General features: G+C 44.6%; 1 long non-coding RNA gene across 1 annotated transcript in view; it reads right to left on the bottom strand.

The window, feature by feature from the left end:
* The window catches only part of LOC139748007 (uncharacterized), a 156612-nt gene extending 141709 nt beyond the window's left edge, over positions 1 to 14903 (bottom strand). Inside the window, exons 1-4 of the long non-coding RNA XR_011712508.1 lie at positions 14804 to 14903; positions 7149 to 7460; positions 6581 to 7029; positions 4791 to 4875 (exon numbers count right to left, since the gene is read on the bottom strand). This is a non-coding gene — a long non-coding RNA (uncharacterized lncRNA). The remainder of the gene's footprint in view (positions 1 to 4790; positions 4876 to 6580; positions 7030 to 7148; positions 7461 to 14803) is intronic.
* Positions 14904 to 15166: the final 263 nt, after the last annotated feature.

The following is a 15166-nucleotide window of genomic DNA, read 5'->3' as shown; positions in this document are numbered from 1 at the left end:
CTTCTCACATCTCCCATCTTGACCAGTATCACGTATTCTTGTCCCCTAACTCTTTTTTCCCTCTCCTCATTTCCAACCTTCTTGTCCACCTCTTACCTCCCCATGCACTCTGTTCACACCACCCGGTACCCACCCCAACATACCATCCTTCAAACTAGCGCTATGCCACACCTCAATTTCTACCTCCTTCCCTTCCCCCACACCCCAGATAACCAATGACAACCCTCCATTCCCTCTACTCAGAGTATTTACCCCCTTCAACGGTCCCCCTTCCACACCTAGACCACATTCACGAACCTGCAATAAGCCTCCACTTTTGTCTCGTCCGGAGTAAAGGGAACTATTATTCGCCACTTGTAATCGCTCCAAAAGACACACTAAGTTGAACAAAATTTCACCACGAGCAAAAATCGTGACTCGGTACAATGTATTGAAAGATGGAGAGAGATTCATGTTCTCCAAATGTCGAGGATTTTGATGAGAGTAAAGAGATCGCTGGGTCAGGGTGGATGATAAGGGAGAGGTGCTCGGAAAAACGTTCACCAACGAACGGTTGCAAGGTATGTTTTGGAGTGATCTCGAATGCTGTGTTTACTCCGTCTGGAGCGTTCACAGGGAAGGGAGACTAATATAGGATCTCTGGGCTGAATAATCATTCTGGTGAGTTTCTATGCTTTTATGTATTTGTCTCGTGTGTTCGAAGCTAATGTTTATCGAGGTTTTTGTGATGAAGGGAGAGATCGCGGTCTTTGTAATTACCCGGACTAGTGTCCTCCAACTATTCTTACTTCCTCCTCTTCTTCCTCCCCATCCCCTTCTTCATCTAAATTGGCCATAGGTCTACTTACACTGTAAATGCAGCGCTCTGAAACCTTCGAACTAAAAACGCTTTTTTCTAAGCCAGTTCCATGAACGTGACGTTCCACCAAAGCGTCTCGTAAACTTCATGAGGTAAAGGCATGGCTCAAGACTTTCATCATTTCTATACTTTTCCTTTGTTTACGCCAGGAAGGCAGCCCAGGGCTTGCAAAGGGACCGTCATTATTGACAATAAAGATGAGCCAGATATCGCAGACTCATGGAAACATCTCCTCTACAGGAAATACCGTAATATATGATGGAACTTCCCCTACTGTTGAGGGGGGAGTGATCCGGATCTGCTGTTTACTCGTTAGTGTTCTGGTGTGCTTGTGTGGATGGTTGTGTTCCTGACGTACGTACGTATGTATGTATAAAGGATCATTATATCAACAAACATAATGATCGGTTTGACTTAATACCCGGGTCATATATACATCCCAAGCCATCTGGGATGTTGTGAAGCGCTTCCTGTTTGCTAGATGCTGAACTCTACGTGATTACTGTAGAGGAACGACATGGGACGTCCAAGAAGGATCATTTTGCCTGATTTCGACACACACACACACACACACACACACAGCAAGTGCTTCTTGGTGCCGTGTGTGTATTTGTGTGTGTGTGTGTGTGTGTGTGTGTGTGTGTGTGTGTGTGTGTGTGTGTGTATTTTCCACGCCATCTGAGGCTCGTCGACAGGTCATATGGAGGAGGAATTCGGTGGGAAAAGGTAGTCAGTCGGAAGACGCATCACATGACTGTCAAGGCTTTATGTGCCATTCTAGAGAGACCGAGGTATGTCAAACTAAGGCGCCAGCAGCGATCTGCCTCGCTCTACATTCCCGTGTATAATAGACGCCGTTTTTACGACAGAGATTTTAGAGCCTTGTACATATTGCGGCCAGGGACTTGAGAGGCCATAACGCCCCTGGGAGGCTAAGGACGTTCCCTCGGGAGGGACCAATCAGATGGCCGCTCCTGAGTGACGACAAGAAACGTTTAAAGGTTGGTGGACAGTATGGCCGGTTCATGGTCTTTTAAGAACCAGTTTATACGAAGGACGTTGTAATGTGGCCGACGACGGAGAAAGCTAAGAGGAATCTTTCACTACACACACACACACACACACACACACACACACACAAGCAACCCCCAAGAATGTTCACTCACACATAAACACGAACTAAGTACTTTTATTTGGAAAGGATCACACTCTGTAGTTTGTTTCGTAAGATGCCGTTATGTCTTCCTACACAAGTCTGTATCATCATGACAGAAGGCGGGAATTTCCATACACGATCATTTTCCATGGTCATATGACGGAATCTGGCTTGATATTAGACGACCGTGTGTTGAGGACAATGAACTCAACCATATGTACAACTGGTCATGCTCTTCACGAAGCGCTAAGTGCTAACAATATCAGATTTCCCAAGTAAGAGACGCTCTATCGTTGACACAATGCTGACGGCAAGTTTGCGACAAAAAAAGAATATCTATGCGATAAGAGGCTAGTGTAACATATTCCGTTCATCAACAAAAGAACGAGTTGAAAAAGAATGTCACACAGTTTCGTCCTTCGCTCCATTCCGTCTGCAGAAGCCACGGGCCAACACCAGATGACCCCACACCGTTCACACACTGTAATCTCTTGCCTATTCTTCTTGTCACGGAGTCTTGGGCCGCGGGTATATAGAGCCTCTGGCCTTTGCATGTCACACTTTGTTATTGCTTGCTTGCTTCCTTGCTTGTTTGCTTGACAGTGGCGGGCCTCGACCTGTGATTTGTACCTTTGCTCTTTAATGAGTTTCCTCCCGAGCAACCGCACCAGGTAGAGAGGCGACACTGAACTCTGGTGTCGTGTATACCTTGCGAACAAGACGTCACGAGAGGCATTATATTCTCTTTGTGTTCTCTCTCTTTCTCTCTTGTCTCGTGTAGTCTTGGCGTTCAGCTGTGACTTCTTCAAGAATTGTATCTCAATCTGTGTACCCAATGCAACAACCAGCCCCGAAGGGAGGATCAATAGTTGGGAGGATTGTGGGCTCACTGCCGTAGCCAGAACTCGAGCTTATGTGGGCGGCCCGTGAATGCGCCACGTTCAGCAACGCTTGTTTTCGATGACTCCTTTCTGTATGCCCCTGTTAATTTAATTTTCTTCCAAGTTCTTAAATCTTAATTTTAAGTGACCCACGGGTGTTGCACTCAGCAGCACCCGAACAAGATCCTTTGACACTATTTTGAAAGTCTTATCTCCGGCTCATGACACGTAGCAGATGTGCGTCTTCGTCCCTTGGTTGCTTCGGTTTCAGCGTCTTCGTATAATGTTATCCAGTGACCCATCTGACTCAGATTATATTGATGCATCGTATGAATGATTACATGATTACTGATAACTGTATAATAAGTCTATACTCATGTGGAATACTTAATGATTATCTGAACTATAGTGTTCTGAGAAATACGCCTCCTGGCGTCATAGATATCTACCATTAATTTGTAAACCTACAAGTTCCTTAACTTTTACGTGGATCCTTCTCGTTACTTTACTCAAATATCGTGGAAGGAAATAGAAAAAAAAAAAAAGAAGACAATAAAGGAAGAGAAATACACTTGGCTGCAACTGGACTGACCATGGCTAAAATAGGAACCAACAAATTATCTAGTGCAATCAGCGGATCAATCTTCTGTTGCAGAAATATTTCCCCAAAGTTTACGAGATCACTTTTCTCAAATCAGAGACCTCTTGTGCTGCCCACGAGCAACTCCAATCAGGCTGATCACGCACTCTCCTTATTTTTTCGCAATTTTACGTCCTAATAATGTTTTATCGCTAGTCTTATTCTTGATCCAAACCATTTTTCAATTACCTTAATTACCTTAATGCCACGAATCAGATTCAATTTACCTCTGTCACCATTTGCCTTTTCCATATCAATTATTTTCTAATTATATTCAGTTATGCTGTCCACCTTCCATCCACCCTAAGTGCTATTTCTGCACACCATACTTATCATCTGATCACCCTAATTACTCTAATATCTTTTTTTAGTAACCTCTCATCACTTTGATCCTAACTTCTGTTACGTGTGCCGCCAAGTTAACTCGCCATGAGACGAAATCGGTGTGTTCAAGGACAACCCCAGAGCACCAGCCCTACTACTGACCCTTACCAAGCCACAGGCAAAACTTCCCCTCTAATACGCCATCCTCAGAACTTCCCTGAAACTAGCAACCCAAAGAACTCCTCGTTTCACAAGGTTCTCTCAGAACTTCCCCTCTTAACAGCGACCCCCTGAACCTCTCTCGTAACAAGCCAACCCCAGAACTCTCCCTTGCATGACTTTAACAACTCCCGCCTCGATACATCAACAATCCATCCTCTCCCCGAAGAAGACACAGACCTGCCTCTACCACACATCATCCCATCGACACAAGTGTAGCTCCCACTTCACTCACACACCGACTGATCATCCCCATCACTTGAAAAGCCAACCACGTAATCTAGGGGTTCTTAACGACCCGTTCTACCCATCCAAGCGGGGCTCGAGCGGACGAGTTAATTATCATAGTTGAGAGGAAAAGTTAACCAGACAAGAGTGATGCCTCTTCCGTCGTCTCCCTGACATTAATGAGGGAGATCAGCCTCACCTAGGGAGAGTATGCCTCAAACTTTCTAAGCTTTAACGTCGTAGACCAAGTTAGTTTGATCTAACTTAACCACGCAGACCAAATTAGTTTGATCTACTTAATCACGTAGACCAAGTAGTTTGATCTATTTCAGTTTCCTCTAGCCACCCAGTGTGGAAATTTTCGCAAATTGTGTTCCGTGTTTCTCTTGGACGCCTTGTTTTGGCTAACAAACCTGTAGCATCAAAGAACTAGACCCTTGAAGACTTAAACTTCCAACACAAGACATAAGTAGAAATGCTTACCTTAGCTTCTGCGCCTTTCCTCTTCTGCATATCTCGATCTCGTCCATTGTCGCAGCTCAGATACTTGTCAGGTCTTCGATAGATCCTTTTGGGTGAAAGAAATGCTGCATGTGATTACGCTCGATATTCTTAATTACTCTATATCACACCTGTTAATTATCAGCTCCCTGTAAGTTCTAGATTACTTTGTCATTTGTTAACAGATATTAGAATCAAATTATAAAACATAGTACACGCTAAGGTTAATAATCTTGCCCATTTCGCTATATCACCATAATTACCTACCAATCTTACGCAGCCCACCGTAAGGTAATTATGTAGCCCAACTAACCAAAACTGACACATTGTAATTAACTATGTAATCTTAACGCAACCTGAGGTAATTATTCAGCCTAGCCAGCCACAGGATCATCCTTTGACTTTCCAAGAGCTACCGAAGTAGGCAGTAATGATTATTATAGTACTAGTGTAAATATTCATTGGAGGTTGAGTCATGGACACAAACATTATTTTGAAATCCAGAACATCTCTACGTAGGTAGCAGACTTCCACGTTTACGACGGTCACCGTTAAGGGAGCCAACACACAAGTAAACAGTTTGCTGTTTTTTTCCGCGGGTATGTCAGACTTGGCCCCTGTCAGACCGCGAGTGAAGTGGGGTCAAGCTGGGGGTCACGCCACGGATCCCATGGGGTCAAGAGGGTGAGGGCGGCAGCACACAGGGGTACAACTGGAAGCCTCAGGGGTATTTGTGGAAGTGTAAGAGCTACGGGAGGAATCCCACGGGTCTAGATAAATGCCTAGGGACACAGATGGAATCTCAGGGATATAGATAGGTCCTTAGATGCAATCCAAGGATGTAGATGAATAAATGGGAATTAGTAGTGTCTTAAGCTACCGGTGGCATCAAGAAGACCCAAGGGGGTGTGGGAGGAGCTAACGGAAGTAAAACTGGGTCCACAGCATGAGAGATGGGATCCGCTTAAAGAAGTGTATAGGAAGGATAGAAGACCAGATGATCCATGATGACACGACCAGCTTCAGGACAAGAAAAACAGTCTACGCTCCTGGTATACATAGACAGAGAGAGAATGGTAGAGCAAGGATGCGGGTGCGGAAGCAGAGGAACAAAGAGGATAGACTGGTAGGAGGATTGCTAGTTTACATTGCCACTTCCTGCCCTTCCTGGGGACGACATTTGGCTTATATTCAAATAGGTTTTTACCAAACTTATCATCTGTTAGGAAAATGACGTACATATTCATGTTGATATTACGTACATAGCATTACACATGGATGGATGTTAGCCTAAGTGAGAATATAGACAGGTTAAATTCTTTTTAAATGCCGGAGTGTCTGCAGCTTAGGGCACGATGCAGTGGTATCAAGTATTTTGTGTTTATCTGTTTATTTCACTACACTAAATAAACAATTCATAATGGGATGGTGAGACCTGCATCTTTGTACACAATAGCTCACCGCAGCATCATTGTTCACCTGTCACCAATCAGAGCGCTTGCTCAAGACCATTGTGAGTTGCTCCAAGAAGTGTGCATCTTAAAGTAAAAAAAAGAGAATCAAAATGTTCCCAGCGGTATACGTATCCTGAGTTAATAATGATTAAGGGAGCAAGTAGAACATAAATGATGAGATAACTGGCATATAGCGAGAGGTGAAAGATGGTGCTGATGTGACAGTGTTCAAGATATAAAACGATAACTGGCAAGGTTGTGCCTCAAGTGTAGTGAAGTGGGTGGAGGGGGAAAGAACTTGAAGAAAGTCTTACTTACGAGACGCTGACTGTGTACAGCACAGGAGCCGGTGGTGTCCGAAAGGATGTTATAGGATGGTGGCGAGGGTCCTGTGGTGCCACAGTTGAGGGTCCTGTGGTCCCACACTTGAGGGCCCTGTGGTCCCACAGTTGAGATCCTTGGTGTGCAACAGTTGAGGGTCCTGTGGTGAACACACTTGAGGGCCTTGTTGTGCCACAGTTGAGGGCCCTGTGGTCCCACAGTTGAGGGCCCTGTGGTCCCACAGTTGAGGGTCTTGTTGTGCCACAGTTGAGGGTCCTGTGGTGCCACACTTGAAGGCCTCGTGATGCCACAGTTAAGGGTCTTGGCGTGCCACAGTTGACGGATCTGTAGTGCTACACTTGAGGGTCCTCTGGCGCCACAGTTGAGGATCCTTTGACATCATGGGGCCAGACGTGACGTCGTGCGTTAAAGATGAACAGGAGACCCTGGGTGAGGGAGAAGACGGAGGAAGGTATAACAGGTAGGAAGGGACAGGGGCGTCGGGGGAAACGTTACGGGAAATCAGACAGGTAACAGGAGGATCAGAGGTGATGAGGCTACTTACTGCTTCCTGGGCTGAGTCTGGTGGCTGACGCCTGACGGTGATCCATGCTGCCCCGATGGCTATCCCGGGGGCGACCCGTCTACAGCTCCGGGGCAATCTGTCTGCAGCCCCAGGGACCCACAGCTGTAAGGGTACCTGTCTGCACCCCAAGGGCATCCTCTCCATGCCCCCGGGAGCCACTTGCCCGTTACCCTGGGGACGTCTTGTCCGCAGCACCAAGTTCCACTCACCCGCACACCTCGCCATCACTGGGCCACATGAGAGCCTCCTCGGCCTCGGTGTTGGGTTGACTCTGTCCTACTAACCTGTGACCTGTTGACGATAATGGGATAATGATGGAGATAATGACAGCAATTAGTTAGTTTGGAACAATGGTAGTAACGAGGAATCAGCGTAACTAAGTAATGCTGCTCTGTGTTTATCCTACATGATGCCTTACCTGACCATCGCTCGTCACCCCTCAACTCCAGCACAGATGCAGAGCGCTATACCTGCAGTCTTGGTCACTTAAAAGTCTCTATATCCATACTCCTGTACAACTGCACAACAACACTTGAAAATTTACACATCCACACTCGTACTTACAAACCTTCATGCCTACACACCTTACATGTATACGTAGCAACAAATCTACACACACACACACACACACACACACACACACACACACACTTAAACTCCTAATAATTACAAGGATATTATCACATTACTTGCTCGTTATAATTAAAAGAATTAAGGAAGTAAGCGTTTGATTACCAGCTTTTCTTCAGCTAATCCATTCTCCATGGGTTCAAGTGGTTTCAAGCCTGCGCTACGACGATTAGCAGGGATAGGATAGACTCCCTTAAAAAATTCTTCGTCGAGATTGTCCTCAGATGATAGTCTCGCTAAAGGGGACTTTTCGCTGTTAGCGTAACCTCAAGCAGGCAGAGTCAGGCAACGCCAGTGTTTTGATACATTCTTTTGTCTCTGATGGTATACGCTGGACGGGTTGGTTGGTCCTCAGTCCCAGACATTTATCAGGACATCCCTGACGACTGAGCGAAATTCGAGTTAATAACATCACTAAGAGAAAGAAACATGTTACCAGTAACTCCTCTCAGTTTTCCCGGGCAATAGGATGTACATAAATAGAATCTTCAGGTGTAGCGATGCGCGATATGTCATTTTCATCAGTGTTGAAACTCACAAGAGTAGATTTACGAGCGGAATATGAGATCATTAGTGCGTAGATGATGAAGTATGGGAACGACGAGTCATTGTGGAACAAGAGATAATCACCGTTCATTTGTTTGCTTACTGAGGAAGGATCAGCAGATATGGTCGCCTACCACAGACACACAGCCACGTATACACGGGTAGGAGGGTAATAGGAGAGGATGGATGAGGATGTAGAGGGAGATGAAGGAGATGAGCGTGGAGGGAGAGGATGGGTGAGGGTGTGTAGGATGAGGAAAGACGAGAGTGGGATGCTGATGTGTCTCGTTCATTTAATGACGTATTATGACTGGTTTTCGCATATTCTCTTTTAAGTTGAGGGAGGGACGTGGCAGGTCCTGCTAAGGGTTTATTGGCTCCTGGATGAGACAGGCAACACCACCATCAGCGGGGAGCTTCACGACACATGCCGAACACCATATGACCCTGGATGCGGAACATCTGCTTTGCTTGCCTTCACGCAGCACTACTCCCTCCCTTCTCGAGCTGCTAGGAGTGTTCTGTCGTATCTATTTCAAGGGTTTGTTATCTGTCGCAGGGCGTGATAGTATATCCTAGGTCAGGTGTTTCTGTACCTGTCGCAGGGCGTGATGGTACGATCGTAGGTCAGGGGTTAGCGTATCTGTTGCAGGGCGTGTTGGTACGATCCTGGGTCAGGGGTTTGTGTACATGTCGCAGGGCAAGGTACGATCCTAGGTCAGGTGTTTGTGTAGCTGTCACAGGACATGATGGTACGATCCTGGGTCAGGTGTTTGTATACCTGTCGCAGGGCATGATGGTACGATCCTGGATTACAATGGCCAGGCCTTTGACCTGATCATTAACGATCAGTCAACAACCCAGAGTTAGAGCCCTCGTGCTCAGGATTCACATGGTGCAGTCATGAGGCTTAGTTATGGTCTGTTACTCACACAAGAGAAATCCAGTTATTTTCTTTTATCATACATGTTCACCTGGTAGCTTCCATGACGAGTTCTGGACGCAATGTATAGTGTTGGGCTTAATGATTATCGGTCATCATAAACCATATTTCGGCCCTTTAACATTCTCTTTTATTGAAAAATTTGTCGTAATTTTATTTAGATGATCAGCTGATAGTAACTGAAATCTCTACATGCTGACCAAGCAGAAGGCTGTGAGAAAGGGGCGTCCAGATCCCTTTGAAAACATTTTGCCTACAGCCTCCAGCGGTGGTGGACGTTGTGCAAGATACACTGTACTTACCCGAGGCCTCCCGGCCGCACCACAAGATGGATGACGAGTTGCATTATTGCCGGCAGAACATCGAACCAGTTGTTGACGTCCTGACCGTCCCTCAGCGAAATCAAGCAGACTTACTCAAACGCGTGGCATGCACGTGGCCCCAGGATTAGCGGTTAAGTACGAAATCCCAGGGATTCAAGAATAATATGACAGAAAAGAATACGGCAGTACGTTCTGCGGTATTTACTAATAAGATAATCAACTCCATAAAAGAAAAAAAGATATGTACAGAAAGTTTACTTCTGTCTTCCTGAGGGAGTTCCGGCATCTACCCTTGCATTTTGTCTCTCGCAAAAGTACGGGTTCAGTACGACATAGGTGCAAGCGTTGGTTCGATGGGTTTTAAGGAGGCTTTTAAAGTCACACAGGACGCTTGGTATTTGTTGGAAAAGTCGGGTCTGCCCCAAGCCCTTTCAATCACTGGGGAAATCAGCCGCAAGTTGAGGAGCCTTTCATTAGGCCGTCACCGTGAAAGATTTCCTATCATTTTCTTGGTGTAAAAAATACAGGGTCATTCGCTGAAGCTGGTGTCCAGGCTCCGGTCCTCAGGGAAGGAGGTTGGCATGCTGAAAATGCTCAAGCTATGCATGATATGATTTCATTTTTTTTTTTCTTGTCTTCATGTAATCGTTTCCAGAAAAGTTGGTGCGTCCTCAGCCAAGAAATAAGACTCGGAACATCATTGAGCATGTCGTGATTTCTGGAAAAATGACAATCACTTGATAACTTATAATGATCACAATGGCTCACACTTTGCTTCTGAGGAGGCGGACTCACGCCCCAGAGGAGAGGGTTATGTACGGGGCACGAGAGGAAACTGACCAACAGGCCCCACGCGGTGGGTTCTTACATGAGAAGCGGACCCCGGAATGGGCTTAATAGCACTAACCCCAGGGTTGGGGCTCTACGTGAGAGCAGGGCCGGGGAAGAATCTCTACAAAAGGAATACACCCTAGGAAGGGGCTCTACAAGAGGACCAGGCCCCAAAGGGTGGGACTCTGTTATGTGCAACATACGTAAAGTTGGACAAAAGTTCATGCTCTAACCATCTAATGCTAAAATACATTATGTTCTTTTTTTATCATTATACTTTGCACTTATTCACATCCTTGCTCTTATTCACATTTACTCTCAGCTTTCTTCTTTCACACACTTTACCAAACTCATTCACCAACTTCTGCAGTTTCTCACCCAAATCAGCCACCAGTGCTGTATCATCATCGAACAACAACTGACTCACTTCCCAAGCCCTCTCATCCACAACAGACTGCATACTTGCCCCTCTCCAAAACTCTAGCATTTACCTCTCTAACCACCCCATCCATAAACAAATTAAATAACCATGGAGACATCACGCACCCTGCCGCACACAGACATTCACTGGGAACTAGTCACTTTCCTCTCTTCCTACTCGTACACATGCCTTACATCCTTGGTTAAAGCCTTTCACTGCCTCTACCTCTCACACCAGATACTCTTCATACCATCCACAAAGCATCTCTATCAACCCTACCATATGCCTTCTCCACATCCACAAATGGTACATACAAATCCACCTGTTTTTCTAAGTATTTCTCCCATACATTCTTCAAAGCAAACACCTGATCCACGCATCCTCCTGCATCCACTTTTGAAACCACACTGCTCTTTCCCAATCTGATGCTCTGTACATGCGTTTACACTCAATCAATACCCTCCCATATAATTTCCTAGGAATACTCAACAAACTTATCCCTCTGTAATTAGAATGCTCTCCATTATCCCCTTTGCCTTTGTACAATGGCACTATACATGCATTCTGTCAATCCTCAGGCACTTCAGAATGAACCATACGTACACTGAATATCCTTACAACCAATCAACAACACAGTCACTCCCTTTTTTGAGAAATTCCAATGCAATACCATCCAAACCCGCCGCCTTGCCGGACTTAATCTTCCATAAAGCTTTCACTACCTCTTCTCTGTTTACCAAACCATTCTCCCTGACCCTCTCACTTCAGATACCCTCAACTACAACACCCTATATCTGCCACTCTATCATCAAACACATTCAACAAACCTTCAAAATGCTCACTCCATCTCCTTCTCACTTCACCAGTGCTTGTTACATATATTTTTATATTCTATTTATCATACTTTGTCGCTGTCTCCCGCGTTAGCGAGGTAGTGCAAGGAAACAAACGAAAGAATGGCCCAACCCACCCACATACAAATGTATGTACATATACGTCCACACACGCACATATACATACCTATACATTTCAACGTATATATATATATATATATATATATATATATATATATATATATATATATATATATATATATATATACATACAAAGACATATACATATATACACATGTACATAATTCATACTTGCTGCCCTTATTCATTCCCGTCGCCACCCCACCACACATGAAATGACAACACCCCCCCACTCCCGCACACGCGTGAGGTAGCGCTAGGAAAAGACAACAAAGGCCACATTCGTTCACACTCAGTCTCTAGCTGTCATGTATAATGCACCAAAACCACAGCTCCCTTTCCACATCCAGGCCCCACAGAACTTTCCATGGTTTACCCCAGACGCTTCACATGCCCTGGTTCAATCGATTGACAGCACGTCCACCCTAGTATACCATATCGTTCCAATTCACTATATTCCTTGCACGCCTTTCACCCTCCTGCATGTTCAGGCCCTGATCGCTCAAAATCTTTTACACTCCATCTTTCCACCTCCAATTTGCTCTCCCACTTCTCCTCGTTCCCTCCACCTCCGACACATATATCCTCTTGGTCAATCTTTCCTCACTCATTCTTTCCATGTGCCCAAACCATTTCAAAACACCCTCTTCTGCTCTCTCAACCACGCTCTTTTTATTTCCACACATCTCTCTTACCCTTACATTACTTACTCGATCAAACCACCTCACACCACACATTCTCCTCAAACATCTCATTTCCAGCACATCCACCCTCCTGCGCACAACTCTATCCATAGCCCACGCCTCGCAACCATACAACATTGTTGGAACTACTATTCCTTCAAACATACCCATTTTTGCTTTCCGAGATAATGTTCTCGACTTCCACACATTCTTCAAGGCTCCCAGGATTTTCGCCCCCTCCCCCACCCTATGATTCACTTCCGCTTCCATGGTTCCATCCGCTGCCAGATCCACTCCCATATATCTAAATATATATATATATATATATATATATATATATATATATATATATATATATATATATATATACATATATGACCCTCACCCCTACTGTACTTAATTACCTTGCTCTTATTCACATTTACTCTTAACTTTCTTCTTTCACACACTTTACCAAACTCAGTCACCAGCTTCTGCAGTTTCTCACATGAATCAGCCACCAGCGCTGTATCATCAGCGAACAACAACTGACTCACTTCCAAAGCTCTCTCATCCCCAACAGACTTCATCCTTGCCCCTCTTTCCAAAACTCTTGCATTCACCTCCCTAACAACCCCATCTATAAACAAATTAAACAACCATGGAGACATCACACACCCCTGCCGCAAACCTACATTCACTGAGAACCAATCACTTTCCTCTCTTCCTACACGTACACATGCCTTACATCCTCGATAAAAACTTTTCACTGCTTCTAACAACTTGCCTCCCACACCATATATTCTTAATACCTTCCACAGAGCATCTCTATCAACTCTATCATATGCCTTCTCCAGATCCATAAATGCTACATACAAATCCATTTGCTTTTCTAAGTATTTCTCACATACATTCTTCAAAGCAAACACCTGATCCACACATCCTCTACCACTTCTGAAACCACACTGCTCTTCCCCAATCTGGGGAGGTAAGTTTGAATGGAGAAAAACTGGAGGAAGTAAAGTGTTTTAGATATCTGGGAGTGGATCTGACAGCGGATGGAACCATGGAAGCAGAAGTGGATCATAGGGTGGGGGAGGGGGCGAAAATCCTGGGAGCCTTGAAGAATGTGTGGAAGTCGAGAACATTATCTCGGAAAGCAAAAATGGGTATGCTTGAAGGAATAGTGGTTCCAACAATGTTGTATGGTTGCGAGGCGTGGGTCATGGATAGAGTTGTGCGCAGGAGGATGGATGTGCTGGAAATGAGATGTTTGAGGACAATGTGTGGTGTGAGGTGGTTTGATCGAGTAAGTAATGTAAAGGTAAGAGAGATGTGTGGAAATAAAAAGAGCGTGGTTGAGAGAGCAGAAGAGGGTGTTTTGAAATGGTTTGGGCACATGGAGAGAATGAGTGAGGAAAGATTGACCAAGAGGATATATGTGTCGGAGGTGGAGGGAACGAGAAGTGGGAGAGCAAATTGGAGGTGGAAAGATGGAGTGAAAAAGATTTTGTGCGATCGGGGCCTGAACATGCAGGAGGGTGAACGGAGGGCAAGGAATAGAGTGAATTGGATCCATGTGGTATACCGGGGTTGACGTGCTGTCAGTGGATTGAATCAGGGCATGTGAAGCGTCTGGGGTAAACCATGGAAAGCTGTGTAGGTATGTATATTTGCATGTGTGGACGTATGTATATACATGTGTATGGGGGTGGGTTGGGCCATTTCTTTCGTCTGTTTCCTTGCGCTACCTCGCAAACGCGGGAGACAGCGGCAAAAAAAAAAAATATATATATGTATATATATATATATATATATATATATATATATATATATACGAATAAAGTGTATATGAACGCGCACCTTCATAGAACATACAAAGCTCCAACAGCCAGGATCGAACCTGGGACCCCTTGTGCAAGAGGCATTGTGAGACGAAGGGTATTTGAGTACTTAGTATTTCGAATAGTTGTTTCCTATTATACAGTCCCTTAGCCTAGCGGTTAGCATGCCTGCCTCTTGCACAAGGGGTCCCATGTTCGATCCTGGCTGTTGGAGCTTTGTATGTTATATATATATATATATATATATATATATATATATATATATATATATATATATATATATATATATATATATATATATATATTATATTTTTTCATACTATTCACCATTTCCTGCATTAGTGAGGTAGCAGTTTGCATTTTAATGTGAATGTGTTTGTATATATTTACTGATAAATAGGTAGATGCTAAACTTGATTTCATTGCTGCAGTCCCCATCTGGGGCAAAGAAAAAACGTACCTAGTGTGGTAGATGGGATGCTCGTTGCCGTTCTTGCAGGTGCACAGGAAGAGGAAAGAGTTGTTTGTAGGTGAGTATGAACTCAGAGCCGTCCATCACTTATGAGTTATGCGGAAGATTGAGATTTAATTTTAGAACAGAACCTTGTTACCATAATAAGAAAAATTGATATACAATTGAAAGTATGTATTCATCTGAAATAGTCTCCCCTCCCCTAATACAATTACAATGGTGAAGTTTTTGAGTATACAACTTTTATCTTTTTATGTCAGCTGGTGTATCAGACTCCTGAAAAAGTGATTGCCTGTAGTAAGAGAGTAAATCAGGTGGGGATGGTATCCCAACAGGTAAACAGTTTGTGTG

This window comes from Panulirus ornatus, chromosome 71, assembly GCF_036320965.1.
Source record: "Panulirus ornatus isolate Po-2019 chromosome 71, ASM3632096v1, whole genome shotgun sequence".
Classification (NCBI taxonomy): domain Eukaryota; kingdom Metazoa; phylum Arthropoda; class Malacostraca; order Decapoda; family Palinuridae; genus Panulirus; species Panulirus ornatus.
The sequence above is the reverse complement of the archived record's forward strand: the minus strand, read 5'-3'. Positions and strand labels throughout refer to the sequence as shown.